This window comes from Ochotona curzoniae, unplaced genomic scaffold (assembly GCF_017591425.1).
Source record: "Ochotona curzoniae isolate NIBS_2020 unplaced genomic scaffold, NIBS_Ocur_1.0 contig_3622, whole genome shotgun sequence".
Taxonomy (NCBI): Eukaryota; Metazoa; Chordata; class Mammalia; order Lagomorpha; family Ochotonidae; genus Ochotona; species Ochotona curzoniae.
Window position 1 is genome coordinate 23,813,345 of NW_024465926.1, and position 15,824 is coordinate 23,829,168.

Sequence of the window (15,824 nt, forward strand, 5' to 3'; positions counted from 1 at the left end):
TGGCTTCAGATCAGCTCAGCTCTGGCCATTGCAGCCACTTGGGGAGTGAACCAGCAGATGGAAGATCTTTCTGTTTCTCCTTCTCTCTGTAAATCTGCCTTTCCAATTAATGCTACTACTACTACTGATAATAATAATAATTATTATAAATCTTTTAAAAAGCAGAGGGCTGAATCTGCCTGTATTGAATGAAGGGTATGCTCCTCCTGGCTTTGAAGCAACGAACTAACTCTTGTCAACAATCCATCCATGAGTCTAAAACACCACGCTCAGCCCGAGGTGAGAGGCGGCCCCACCGGGACACCTTGGTCCTTGAGGGCCTGGAAAGGCATCTCAGCTAAGCGTGTGCCCAGAAAGCTAGCGCACAGAAATCATGAACTAAAACATATGTGCTGTTCTAAGTCTCCAGGTAGTACTTGGTTACTGCAGAGCACAGCACTAGAAAACAGACACACTTATATACCCAGAGTCCACTGGATAGCGGAGACGGGTCCAACACGAATACAGACAAAACCCAAGAATGTGAAATGAACGTATGCAGCTAAGTAAGTCAGAGTAGAGGTCACCTTTAGGATCAGAAGGAGCGGCTAAAAGGAAGCTCGAGGAAATTTTGAGAACTGTGATATTCTATCCTGTGATTTGGAAACTGATAACTTAATTGTACTCTCTCAAAATTGATCACCTATTTTTTTTTACTGAAAATCTGCATATTTTTTGGTATGTACATTATATTTCAGTAAACTTTATCCTAAGGGATTATAACTCAGATATTAACTTGCTCATCATCAGTGCACGTGAATGACAATTCATTACAGGTTTTCTGAGGAAGGACCAACAGCACTTCTGATGCAATGATGCTTTAAGAACAAAACTCAATTATTTCCTTTTTAATAATAATGTGACATTTCAGATGTGTGTCATCTAGAAAGAAAAAGTAAAAAAGGAAATACGTTTTATTTTTCTTCAAATACCAGGAGAAACCTACGAAATTCTTAAAAAGCCTGATAGTTTCTTGCTAATGGTGAGAAATCAAGGAAGCAGGAAAAAAAGCAAAGTGTTTTTTTTTTTTTTAAACCCGCTGTAAAAGTTTGAAAGAGAGAAAAATGCAAACAACATGTTTAGGTTTGTACTCATTTTAAGTGTTTATGTTTCTGAATAACACGGTTTATCTCCCTTCACTTGTACCTCTACTTCTAAAACATCTTTTTTATTTTTTATATTCCAGCAACAGTGAATAACTTTGTTTTTTAGATATGAATTTGCTGCTGAATTTACTGCTTCAGTGTCTAAACAGCCTGGTGCATGTGTCCCTAAATTTGTGAGTGTTGGAAACCTAACTCACCAAGCTCTGTATTAGTGGCATTCGAGAGGAGCAATCCTGTTAGGATCAATCACCCACTACCGGCTTACCCAGGAAGTGGTTCTATCATAAAACTGAGTGCTCCTGGCATACCTGCTCTGCTCACCCTGTGACGACCTCTGCCACAGTATGTCAGTGCCAGCTCCATTCTTCGCAAGAGCCAAGACTGAAATAAAACCTCTATTCTTCATACGCTACTGGTCTCAGGTATTTTGTTACAGTTACAGAAAGTAGATCACTGATGGCCTACAATACGGGATGAGAGGATGACTGCCTGAGAAGGAACATAAGAAAATACCTTGGGTGATGGAAAAAGTTTATTCTTAATTGTTTTAATGACTACACAGACATATACTTGTCAAAATGCATCAAAGCATGCTCAAAAGATGTATTTCATGTAGGGCCAGGCACAATGGCCTAGCAGCTAAAGGTCCTCGCCTTGAACGCGCCAGGATCCCATATGGGCGCCGGTTCTAATCCTGGCAGCTCCACTTCCCATCCAGCTCCCTGCATAGGCCTGGGAAAGCAGACGAGGACGGCCCAAGACTTTGGGACCCTGCACCCAGGTGGGAGACCTGGAAGAGGTTCCTGGATCCTGGCTTTGGATCGGCACAGCACTGGCTGTTGTGGTCACTTGGGGAGTGAATCATTGGATGGAAGATCTTTCTCTCTGTCTCTCCTCCTCTCTGTATATCTGACTTTCCAATAAAATAAATAAATAAATCTTTAAAAAAAAGGTGTATTCCATGTAAATTATACCCCAATAAAAACGATTTTAAAATGTACTTATAAATAAACATAAATTTGTTAGCCGTTAGTCTAACTTACCTATTTAACATCTCTTCGTTCATTAGAGTTAACTATTTCACTACAAACTAGAATCACTAATTTCTCTAATTTATGCTAGCCTGCTGCTAGGGGCAGACATTCGCTTTAAAATGTATTACATATATGTGCAACAACAGACCCTGTAGAACAGAGGACTAAATTCTGTCAACAAAACTGTTGATATTCGTATGACAGAGATGAAATACATACAATACATGGAGCATATGAGAAATAGTAACAGACTACATATTTTGAGGGGGAAAAAAACTGTATGTACCAGAGTGGACAGGAAGACTTTGAACTCTGTCGTCAATGAACAAGCTAATTTTTACATTGAAGAGACAACAAAGACATACTCAGGAAAGGAAGGTGCAGACAAACAAAGGAATACAAATAAGACTGGCAAGGAGCAGAATTTCTCAAGAAAATGTGAGATGCTACAGCGTTCACTTTCACGTAAGATTCTGAGACGCTGCCTTCTATTTCCCTTTCTGCAGCATCACAATGATGGACCGGGAACTTCCTCAAACAGTCCACGGGGAGCTGAGCAGAAATGAATAGCACAGGCAAATTCACTTAAAAAACTGATCCTCATTTCAGACAAAAAGCAATCCCTTTGTAGTCTCTAAAAGCTTTTAAAGTCAGAGGCATTTTTAAGAGTTGAAAAAGAAATTGGCTTTGCACCCATTGGCCTCTTCACACACCACAGAGAAAGCCATATTATTAATCGCTATAATCTGACTGATAGAATGATCCTTTACTGAAAAGAGGCCTCAAGAATGAGTTTGGCATCCAATACAAATTAGAGTTTGTTTGGCTCACTCCCTTCAGATATGAGAGAGAGAGAGAGAAGATAAACAGCAGTTTAATATAAAAATTTTTGGAATAGGTAAGAAGTTGAAGGAATAAAACTTAATAGTAAAGCAGATCCTAGGGCAGACACGGTAGCCTAGTGGCTAAAGTCCTCGCCTCGCAAGTGCCAGGATCCCATAGAGGCATCAGTTCACATCCGTTCTGCTCCACTTCCCATCCAGCTCCCTGTTTGTGGCCTGGGAAAGCAGTCAAGGATGGCCCAAAGCTTTGGGATCCTGCATCCATGTGGGAGACCTGGAAGAGGCTCTTGGATCCCGGCTTTGGATCTGCTCGGCATCAACCTTTGTGGTTACTTGGGGAGTGAACCAGACTCTCCTTTCTAGTAAATCTGACTCTCCACTAAAAGTAAGTCAATCTTTAAAAAAAAAAAAAAAAAGCAGACCCTAGTGAAACATATAAAATGCAAATACAAAAACCCTCAACTGAACATGGATCATAATATGCTGTAAATATTTTCATTTCTTTTCCTTAAGTAGTTAAAGAAAACTACATTTAACTTCATTTACACTTCTATCTTTCTATAGGACTGAAAAATATTACAGGTCTGACAAATTCAATAAATTCTAACATGATCTAAAAACATTTTGTTATTTGTTTCACTGCTCAGTTTAATGCAACCATTTAGAATTGCCAAATAAAACCCAAAAACACACATTTATATAAATAACGATCAAACTATAGATCATAATATAAACAACTATCTTGCACAAAATAACAGCAAATTAACCCAGTATACACAAACATAATTAACAAAGGGTAAATAAGGTTTATTTAAGGAAAGCAAAGTTAATTTAACATTTAAAAATCAATGAAACAGAACACAAAGAATAAAGAATAAAAATAGCAAGATCATGTCAAACAGTGAGAAACTGTTGAAAACAGTGTTTCAACAGCCCACTAAGATAAAAACACTTAACTAGGAATAGAAGGCAGCTTTAAAACTGATAATTAATACATCTATGAAAAACCAACAACTCGGGCCCAGCACGGTGGCACAAGTGGTTAAGTCCTCGCCTTGCACGCCCGGGTTCCCATATGGGCGCCAGTTCTATCCCGGCAGCCCCGCTTCCCTTCCAGCTCCCTGCCTGTGGCCTGGGAAAGCAGTCGAGGACGGCCCAAAGCTTTGGGACCCTGCACCCGCGTGGGAGACCCGGAAGAGGCTCCTGGCTTCGGATCGGCATAGCATCGGCCATTGTGCTCACTTGGGGAGTGAATCATGGGACGGAAGATCTTCCTCTCTGTCTCTCCTCTCTGTATATCCGCCTTTCCAATAAAAATAAATCTTTACCAAAAAAAAAAAAAAAACCCAACAACTGACATATTTAATGGCCAAATATTGAATGCTGTTCTCAAGACAACAAACAATACGAGGATGTTTCTCTTGCTGCTTGCCTTCAACTCAATATTATACAGGAGATTCTAGCTAGGACACAGTTGGAAAATAAAAAGAAGAAATCATTTGTATGTGCAAAAACACATATGCAGCAAATATAATCTTTCAAAACCTAAAGTGCTAAGGAAAATGGATGCAAGTTAAATATTCAATGCAGAATTAATATCTAAACTATGCAAACAACTCTTATAACTCAGTAATAAATGAACAGATCAGAAGGTGCAGCTTGTGTCGCTGCAGTGAAGTCATCAACTGGCACAAGCGCATCCCTGGCTGGAATGCCTGGTGCACAAAACGGCTGTCCTGCTTCAGCTGCAGTCCCCTGCTGCTGAGCAGAGCGGACAGCAGCGGTTGGGTCAGGTCCCTGCTGTCCACAAGAACCACCCACATGGAGTTTCTGGCTCCTGGCATTAGCTTGCCCAGCCCTGGCTGCGGTAGGCATTTGGACAGGGAATAAGTGCATTTAAAAAAAAAATCCAGTGGTCTCTCTTAAAAATTTAAATGGTAACTATCTTAGGCATTTCTCTGAAAAAAGATAAAGAAGCAGCTATTAATCCAATGAAAAGATGCTCATAACCACAATGAGATACCAGTTCATATCCACTAAGATGGCTGTGATAAAAGACATCCAGAAAGGTATGGTCATCTTAGTGCAAATGGAGTGACATCTATTTGGGGAGTGAGCCAAGAATACTGAAGATCTTTTTCTCTGTCTTTGTAACTCTGCATTCCAGATAAAGAAATTTTAAAAAATTTATTCTGACTCTTTCCTTCATCATTCTCTCAGAAAAAGTTAAAATTACACTGTTACTCTTACAAAATACCATTATATCCATTTGAAAGAGTCATTTTTCCCTAATTGCTATATTATTATATCATTTACATACCAAGCAATTCACCTGTTAATTAAAAGCCTATTTCACCCAAAGGACCTTTCGACATAGCTTTTCACTCAAATTAGAAGTTGTAACTATGACACAACAGCATAAGCGAAGCTGTGGCACTAGCACCCCATGTGGGCACATGGGTTTGAATCTGTCTGCTCCACTTACATGACAAGCTCCTTACTAACCTGCGCCTGCACAGGAGACCCGGAAGACCTGGCTCCTAGCTTCAAATCAGCTTAAGTCCTGCTGCTTGTGGAATGATGCAGCAGATGGAAGATCGTTCTCTCTGTAGCTCCTTCTCTCTGTATATCTGCCTTTCCAATAAAAAATAAATAAGCTTTAAAAAATATTATGAAAGTGAAAAAAAATTATGAAGGTGAAGCTCAGCTTGATGACTCAATAGGTTAATCCTACATCTGCAAGCACTGAGGTGCCATATCCCATGAGGCTTGTATTTTGGCTGCTCCACTTCCCTTCCAGCTCCCTGTTTGCAGCCTGAGAAAGCAGTAGAGGATGGCCCAAGTCCTTGGTCCTCTACATCCGTGTGGGAGATCCAGAAAAAGCTCCTGGCTTCGGATCATCTCAGCTCAGGCCACTGTGGCCATCTGAGCAGTGAACCAGTGGATGAACGATCTTTCTGTGTCTCCTCTCTGCCTTTCCAATAAAAATGATAAATCTTTAAAGAAAATATATTATGAAGGTGGATAGTTTATTAATCTGTGTTCCTATAACAAAGATAGCATATATATATGTGTGTGTATATACATACACACACACACTTTGACGTGTTTATTTATACTCACCTCATCATATATATCTGAATTTTAAATTCTTTTATTGCTAGGAACTTCCAATTCCATATATTATATCTTAATGAAAATTAAGTTTTCTTGAGCACTTAGTGCTTTATTAATAAAATTAAGGATAAGAGAATGAAACAGTCAAAATAATTATGAGGGATAATCACTGACACTGATATCTCACACTAGAGGGTGTAGGACTGATTCCCAGGTCAAGTTTCCAACTTTCCAACAGTACAGATCCTGGGAGGTAGCAGTGATGGCTTAAGTGGCTGGATTTCTGTGACCCATGTGGGAGAACTGGACTGAGTTCCAGCAGCTCCTCGTTTTGGTCCTGAGCCCATTCTAGTGGCTTTAAGCATTTGCACGGTTAAAACAGCAGATAAGGGCTCTCTTTCTTGTTTATCTGTTTCTATCTGTACCTTTCACATGAAGTTCTTCCAAAGTTATAAAAGTTAAAATTATGTTTAGGTGTTTGGCACAATGGATAGGATGTTTCTTGGAACATCCCAAATCACAATGCCTGGGATCCAATCCTGGATTTGCTGAAGATCCTAGTTTCTTGCTAATATGCTCCCCTGGAAGTCAACATACGATGGCTCCAGTATTTGAATCCCTATCAGCCACTTGGCCTAGCTGGGTCCAGCCCTGGCTGCTGTACGCCTGGAAAACACAGGACTCACAGCCTCTCCTCTGCCTATCATTTGTTTCTAACAACTAAAAAGAAAATTTCAAAATTACCTCTTCATTTAGACTAATTTTCTTCCTTCTAGCTTAAATTCTCATATATAAAGGCTGATGTGGCGGTGGCACAGCAGGAAAACCCATGCGGGTACAAATTAGTGTCCAGGCTGCTCCACTTCTGACACAGCTTCCTGCTTGAGGCCTGGCAAAGCAGTGGAGGATGGTCAAGGCCTTGGGGCCCCTGCTCCCACGTGGGACACCTGGAAAAGCTCCTGGCTCCCAGCTTTCGATCAGCCCAGTCTGGTCATGGTAACAATTTGGGGAGTGATTCAAAGGATGTATAAAAGATTTTCCCCTCTCTCGTACTGATTTAAGTAAAACTAATAAATCCTTAAAAATAAGAAAATCTGCATGAAATTCAAATGAAGAATTCTTACTGATAATCTTTTCCAAGACAATGCAGTTTCCATAAAAATATTTCTAGCAGATCATGCTATGAAGTTACAGCAAATCAGAAAAAAATCAACTTAGAATTAAATCTTTGGGCTGCATATTATGACACAGCACTTTAAGTTGCTGCTTGGTATGCCTGCTATACTCATAGGAGTATAGTTCAAGTTCTTGTTATTCTGATTCCCATCCAGGTTCCTGCCAGTGCACCTCAGGGACAGCAGGAATTAAATAAAATTTAAAAATCTTAAAAAATTTATATAATTTTTTAAAGAAAGAAAGACCCTGCCATACTCTTTTTTGGGGGTGGGGGTGGTGGTGCTGGACTGTACTGGATCCTGGACCATACACAAAACTCAGGTCTGGGATCCCCTCAGATGAAGTTTCTTTGGGGATCCTGCAACTCAACTACTGATCTCAGAACCCCAACCATGAAGAGAAGCGCAGGTTCCATGGACTGACCATGGAGTGCATGTGTCAAAACTGAGCCTTCTCAGAGGCTCAGACGGAACAGTGGGCAGCACATGGAGGATATGGCAGTCCATCGGAACTTGCAGAGGATACCTGATACCACAATAGAGGACAGAGCACAGAACAAATCAATCATCTATCCCAGCCATGTGCTGGCAGTAAAAATTCGGGCAAATGTAGATTCTAAGTGGACTACAGCAGCAAGTGGATGCTGAAGAGATTTCATTGTGCTTGGAATGGTGAAATTGGCAATAATTCAGAACTGCTGAACTATTGAAACCACGTAAGCAGTGCCCTCGAAGTATGTCGGGGACCCTGGAATGGGTGGGAGGCCGGGTGGGGCTTCTCCCTTTACCTCTCCTTTGTCCCAGATACAGAAAGAAAGAGAGAGAGAGAAATGTGAAAACAATGGTCTTATCCACTATCCTGTAGCCCTTGACCCTTTATGCCTTAATCAACAATGAAAAGAGTATCAAAATAATAATTTTTAAAAAGACATATTTTTACTGGAAAAAAAAAGAAATGTATTTATTTTCATTAGAAAGTAAGATTTGACAGAGAGGAGAGACAGAGAGAAAGGTCTTCCATCTACTGGTTCATTCCCCAAGTGGCCGCAATGGCCAGAGCTGAGCTGATCCAAAGCCAGGAGCCAGGAGCTTCTTTTGGGTCCTCCATGGGGTGCAGAGTCCCAAGTATTTGGGCTCTCCTTGACTGCTTTCTCAGGCCACAAACAGGGAGTTGAAAGGGAAGTAGAGCAGCAGGGATACGAACTGGCAACCATATGGGATCCAGCTGCATGCAAGGAGAGGATTTTAGCCACTAGGCTATGTGCCAGGCCCTAAAAAATTTTTTAAAAATTTAAAAATAATAAAGATACGAAATAAAAAGTAAAGCTTTATAAATCAATCCATTTTTGACAGGAAAAGTAAAACACTTTGATATAACTAAGTTAAAGCAGCAAATTATAAGTAGGACATGCATGCTTGATTAATGTTGCCTAGTAAAGCATGTGTTTTACTATTTTTAATCTGTGACACTTTCCCTCAACAATTGGGTGAGAATTATTACTATAAAAAAATGGTGCTGATACTGGGACACAGTATGCTAAGATGCTATCTGCAGTGCCTACACTCCAAACGCGTACTGGTTCAAGACCAGGCTGCTTCCAACCCACTTCCCATCCAGCTCCCTGCTAATGTGCTAAGTAAAGCAGCTGAAGATAGCCCAGGCCCTTGGGCACCTCACCCACATGGGAAAATCAGAAGCTCCTGGCTTCACCCTGGTCAGCTCTGGACATCACAGCCACTTGGGAAGTCAACTCGTAAGTGAAAATCTTTTTCTGTCTCTCTTTGCTTTTCAAATAAACAGAATATTAATTTAAAAAAAAAGTGGTCTCCAGGCAATTGTATTTGGAGACCACTGTTAAACTTAGATTAAATAAAAAAAAATAGTACTTTAAATGTTAAGTCATCCAGTATCATGCTGAGGCATTAAGCTTGTCTTAACTCATAAAAAAAAAATTTTAAAGATGTTTTAGTTACCTATATTAAACAATTTAATATTCAAAAGTGTATCTGAGTTACTGCATTATATGTACTTTATACAAAACTTAATAAAAATGATCTTAGTCATTTTTTCACATATATTGCTTTAGTTTGGGCTAAGTTTCAAAGAATCCTTTCAGTTTTAAGTATATGTATAAACTACTATACCATAAAATTACTGTGTTTAAAAAAAAAAAAACACCTTATTTATTTTTTTATCTGAAAGGTGGAACTACAGAGAGGGAGAGAGATCTTCCAGTGCTGGTCCACTCCCTAGATGGCTTCAACAGCTGGAGCTGAGTCAGGTCTAACTCAGGACTGGGAGCCTCTTCGAGTTCTCCCACAAGACTGCCTCCTTCACTGCTTTCCCAGATGTATTAGCAGGGAGCTGGATCACAATTACAACAGCTGGGAATCGACTGGCATGCACATGGGAAGCCAGCACCACAGATGGAGGCCTAACCCATTATGCTACTACACCGCCCTCTAAAACAATCTTTACGTGACACAGATGATTTACTGATTCCCAACTTCAGCCAAAAATTAAACAGCAATATTTAACTCTGAAATAAGAAACCTGAGAAAATGAGACTCTCATAACCAATCATTACCAGTAAACAGCTAAAGGATACTTTATGCATTTATGAAAGCCAAAGTGGTGAAAACTGAATACATTCCCTCCTCACACTTCAGTCTCCCTGATAAGCACCACTACCTCTAGTTCCCCGTAATATATCACAGAAACAGTTATGACATTTATGATCTGCTTCCTTCCCTGAAGATGAAAGAAATCTGAGGATACTCTTAGCATTTCATTGCCTTTCTTAAATCATACATATCGTTACAGCTAACCCCAGATTAGTTCAAAGTTTCCTAGAAGGAGACAGGAAGTTTGGAAAGCATATTAAAAGAAAGCTAAGGCTACATTTCAAGAACATGAGGAAGGAACTCTTGGTTCTTTACAGACCACTACTCCTCAAAAGATACCTTGGTGATAAGAAAATAAACAGAAAGTTACGTAATACTTAATTAGTAATGCTTGTAAAATGTCAAAACAGTAAGACTAGATATAAGATATATTACACATATCATAATAGTCTTAAAAACAAATACAGGATCTGGCGCAGCAGCTTAATGGCTAAAGTTCTTGCCTGGCATGTGCTGGGATCCCATATGGGTGCCAGTTCATATCCTGGCTGCTCCACTTCCCTTCCAGCTCCCTGCTTGTGGCTCGGGAAAGCAGTGGAGGACAAGCCAAAGCACTGGGACCCTGCACCTGTGTGGGAGACCTGAAAGAAGCTTCTGGCTTTGCATCAGCCCAGCTCCAGTCATTGCAGCTACTTGGGGAGAGACCAAGCAGACAGATCTTTCCATCTCCCTTCCTCTCTGTCAATCTGACTTCCCAACAAAAATAAATCTTAAAAAAATTTTAAATAAACAAATACATACACACCTATGTACATGCATACAGGGGTGGAGCTTGGCACAGTAGGCTAAACCTCTGCTTTTAGTACCGGCATTCCACATGTCCTGGATGCTCCACTTCCCATCCAGCTCCCTGCTTGTAGCCTGGGAAAGCAGCAGAAGATGACCAGGTCCTTGGGCCCTTGCACCCATGAGGGACACCTAAAAGAAGCTCCAGGCTCCTGCTTTTGTACCAGCCCAGCTCTGGCTGTAACAGTTGGCTGCCAATTAGGGACTGAAGCAGTAGTTCTCTCTCTTTCTCTCTCTCTGTCTATAATCCTGTCTTTCAAATAAACAACTCTTTAAAATAAATATGTAAATAACTAATTTAATGTAATCTGATAAATATCTATTGAACTCCTCTAAGTGATAAGGTACAGGGGGATGCATACAAGACAAGAAATTGATGTATTAATAAGCATCATCTCTAAGAATTACCAAGTGGTATGTTTTCCTCATATTGTGAGCAAAACTAGATTATTTCACAGAACTGATATTTTAAACAAAAATGATTTTAAAAAAATGTAAGTAGCGACATATCTTAAAAATGATCCTAGCAACTGGAAAAACTTTAACACTAATTAGATTTTAAGTGATATGGAATTATTACTTTTTAGGTGTGATAGTGAACAGAAGATACTCATATAAAACCATCTTAATATTCTTAAGAAATACCATGATGACTTTGGAAGTAACTATCTCATGACGGGGCCCAGGGATGTGGTATAGTTGGTAAAGCCGCTGACTGCAATGCTGTTTCCCATAGGGACGCTGGTTTGTGTCCCAGCTGTTCTATTTCTGATCCAGTTTCCTGATAATGCCTTGGGAAAAGCAGTGGAAGATGGGCCAAATGCTTGGCCCTGCCACACGGGATACCAAAATGAAACTCCTGGCTTCAGCCTGGCCCAATCACAACCACTGTGGTCATCTAGGGAATGAACCAGCAGATGTAAGATTGCTCTTTTTGTATGTCTCCCTCTTTCTCCCTTTCAAGGAAATAAACCTTAGGGAAAAAAATCTCAAGATGATTATAATTTACTTTCAAGCCATACAAACAAAAACAACTAAATTCATCTACTCGTTTGTAGGTACAAATAAGCCAAACATGGCAAGACATTTATTTACAAGTCTTGAATTCAGGTGACTCACTCAATCTTTGAAATCCATAATTCCATGAACATAGATGGCATTGTCTTTAAGAAAAACTATATAACCATTCATAATTTTTTTCCTTTTAAAACTGAGAGATCATCTGACAGTTCACCCCAAAAACAGCTTCAACAGGGATGGGAAGGGCTGCAGTCAGGAGCCCAGAGCTTCATCCAGGTGGCAGGGGCCCTGGTATTTAGGTCATCTTCTGTAGCTTCTCCCAGGTCAGGAGCAGGGAACCAGTCCGAGTCTTGTGGAGCTGAGCGGCTGCGCGGATTGGGCCATCTTCAAAGCAGACTGGTGGGACGGGTTCTGGATCTACAGAACTGGTTTGACCGGCCTGTAATGCCAACTTATTCTGGTTTGATTCAACGTTCCATAGTCAGTAGAAACTTCTTGTGTCCACAGAGAGGGAGCACCCCTCCCCTTTGTCAGGTTTCTTATGAGCCTGGAAAGGGGAGTGGTTACTTGAAACAACCCCCAGGGCCCAGGTGAAGGCAAGTCCATCCTGGGGAAGGGGTCATTTGATTGACATGTAGGTAGACAGGACTCCACAGAGCAGGGGGAAGTTGGTAACCCTAACCTAACTACCTCCCCATGCCATTTCATTGCACATTCAGCGACTTAATCATATGGGTTGCTGAAGAATGGAGGTTTATCACACCTTCTGTAATACTTTGTTCTGATTCAGGACAAAGCTCTTATCTAACTTGGGTCAGAAATCTCTCCTTATCTAATGAGTCCACCCCACCAGCTGGAGAATTTCTAGTCAGTGCCAATGGCTGTGTCCTCAGCATGGTCCTCATCACCTGACCCCTGCCAGCACAGAACCATGCCCAAGGTCCCAGGCGCTTGAAACAAACAAGGGTGACCACTCTATCCCAACAGAAAGGAAGGAAAGGATGGGTGAATTATCCAAAAGTTCTTAACAGCATTTCCTAAACCTGTAATATCTGAATTGTTGTATCATAGCCTACGGGTTGATTCCCATCATGCCCCAGGTCAGACACAAGCTATTTGGGAACCCTCACCGACTTTTCCGTTTTAGAATTCCATGCCACTGTTCCTGAGAAAATCATCTGCCTTGAGATCTGGAAAGACAGGTCCCTACCTTGGCTACTTTGCTATTCGCCCCTTCAGTGCCAAAAAATATGGGCCATCCCTGCCATCTTCTAGAACATTCTCTATGAGGAATGGGAAGCCTCTTTTCTGAAGACAGTTGTTCGGGTTTTTATAACATCATTCTAAGCCATACACTGTTTTCAACTGTAAAAATAAGCCACCTATTGATATACTGAATTTTGAATCACACTTGTGTTTGCATTGGTAGGACCAGACCAAGTGATTTCATGGGGCTTATAAAGTCTATGGGCCAGACAGTCCACAATCTTACCCCTACTTACAAAGTCAGTCTGGCCTGCTCTGTAGCTTTAATCTCTCAAGGATGGACATTATTGCCAGTAGGAGCATGTCTAGGCTAAACGAATGGGGAGAAGTAAATGGAATCTAATGTGTGCAGTAAAAACTATGCATGCAGGGTCAGTAACAAGCTAATCCTCCACCTGCGGTGCCAGCATCCCATGTGGGCCCAGTGTAGTGCCCCAGCTGATCCGCTCAGCTCTGGCCATTGCAGCCATTTGGGGAGTGAATCAGTGGATGGAAGACCTTTTCTATCTCTCCTTGATTCCGTAATTCTACCTTTCAAATAAAAATAAACCTTAAAAAAAGAAGAAGAAAAGAAAGAACATATTCCATTCATGAGGCATACTGAGGTGAGCACAACGGCTGATGCTATGCTGGTCCGAAGCCAGGATCCAGGAACTTCTTCTGGGTATCCCACACGGGTGCAGGGTCCCAAAGTCTTGGGCCGTCCTCGACTGCTTTCCCAGGCCACAAGCAGGGAGCTGGATGGGAAGTGGAGTTGCTGGGATTAGAACCAGCACCCATAAGGGATCCTGGCGCGTTCAAGGTGAGGACTGTAGCTGCTAGGCCACGCTGCCAGGCCCCATTTGTATTTTAAAAAACAGATTTATTTATCTGTTATTTAAAAGTCCGATATACGGAGAAGAGGAAAGACAGAGAGGAAGATCTTCGATCCACTGATTCACTCCTCAAGCAGCTGCAATGGCCAGAGCTGAGCCGATTTAAAGCCAAAAGTTTCTTCCAGGTCTATCAGATGAGTGCAAATCCCAAGGCTTTGGACTGTCCTCAACTACTTTCCTAGGCCACAAGCAGGGAGCTGCATGGGAAGTGGGGCCACTGGGATTAGAACCAGTCCCCGTATGGGATCCTGTTTCCTACAAAGTAAGGACTTCAGCCACTAGGCTACCACACCAGATCCTTTCATTTGTATTTTACTGGGATACAAAATATTAGGCATGAACCTGCATTAAAATTACTTAAAAGGAGCTGGTGAGATGGCCCAGTGGCTAGATCCTTGTCTTGCACATGCCAGGATTCCACATGGGCAACAGCTTGTGTGCCTGCTGCTCCACTTCCCATCCAGCTCCCTGCTTGTGGCCTGGGAAAGTCTTAGGACCTACCCACATGGGAGACCCAGAAAAGGCTCCTGGCTTCGGATTGGCTCAGATCCAGTCGTCTACCAGTTAACTACCAGATGGAAGATCTTTCTTTCTCTCCTCTCTGAAAATTTACCTATCCAATAAATAAATCATTTTAAAAATTACTTTAAAAAAAAGTATATAACTCACCGGCAAAAACATGTCCTACTTAATGAAAAAGGAGGTGCAGTGGACACAGGCCCTGTTGTAAAAGGAGACTATGGCAGCACATTTGGTGCTGTAGCAGAAGAAGGAGAACAGAACAAACTGGACAGCCACCCCAAACAATGACAGCAAACATCTGGGTGAAAGGAGTCAATGGACACTGGGAGGGTGACTTTATCCTCGGATCGGTGAACTATCCAAGCCACTTGGCCAGAACCCTGGGGATATGCACACGCTGAGACTCGGGGTCGATGTGAGGTGGCGGTTCCTCATCCCTGGGTACTGGGACATGTGGGAAGTCATGAGTGGTTTCCCTGTTTGTCTCTCCCCTTCCCCCATGAACAAGAAGAAATAGCAAAATTGGAAGCAATGAGTTCACCCAATTTTCCCTAAGCCTTGATTCATCCCACCCTGATTAACCATGTAAGCATTATTAAAAATAAAATTTTAAAAATTGGTAGATACACCAAAAATTTTTTAAATTAAAAATTACTTGGGCCCGGAGCGGTGGTGCAGTGGTTGGGGTCCTCGCCTTGCACGCCCGGGATCCCATATGGGCGCCGGTTCTGATCCCGGCGGCCCCACTTCCCATCTAGCTCCCTGCTTGTGGCCTGGGAAAGCAGTCGAGGACGGCCCAAGGCTTTGGGACCCTGCACCCGCGGGAGACCTGGAAGAGGCTCCTGGCTCCGGATCGGCATAGCATCGACCTGTTGCACTCACTTGGGGAGTGAATCATCGGACGGAAGATCTTCCTCTCTGTCTCTCCTCTCTGTATATCCGCCTTTCCAATAAAAATAAAATAAATCTTAAAAAAAAAATTACTTAAAAAACAGTTGTGTAACATAGAGAGCAAAGGAAAAAAGATAAGCTCAAGGAGGAATTCTTACACCTACAAAACTGTACCATAGAAAATCTCTTTAGACTTGCTAATAAAAAGCTATATAGGCTTTATATCTTGGCCTCAGTTTCTACAAAGGCAAACTCTAAAAAATACTGATTAAATGACTAAAGTTCCTTCTAGCTCTAAATTGGTTCTAGTTCTTTGTTGCAAAGAATTATTATTAAACTGACTTTACAATTTATAAGATATTACCAATTTATTGTCATGTGTACATATTATAGATGAAAAGCCACAGAAAATAGCTTGCCTGGGAGTCAGCAGACGCCACTCATAGAATGAAATAACAGATGGAAA

At 41.4% G+C, this 15,824-nt stretch overlaps 1 protein-coding gene across 3 annotated transcripts in view; it reads right to left on the minus strand.

The window, feature by feature from the left end:
* Positions 1-15,824, minus strand: part of CHD9 (chromodomain helicase DNA binding protein 9) — a 182,984-nt gene that overhangs the window by 106,640 nt on the left and 60,520 nt on the right. The gene's annotated exons all lie outside the window — the stretch shown is intronic.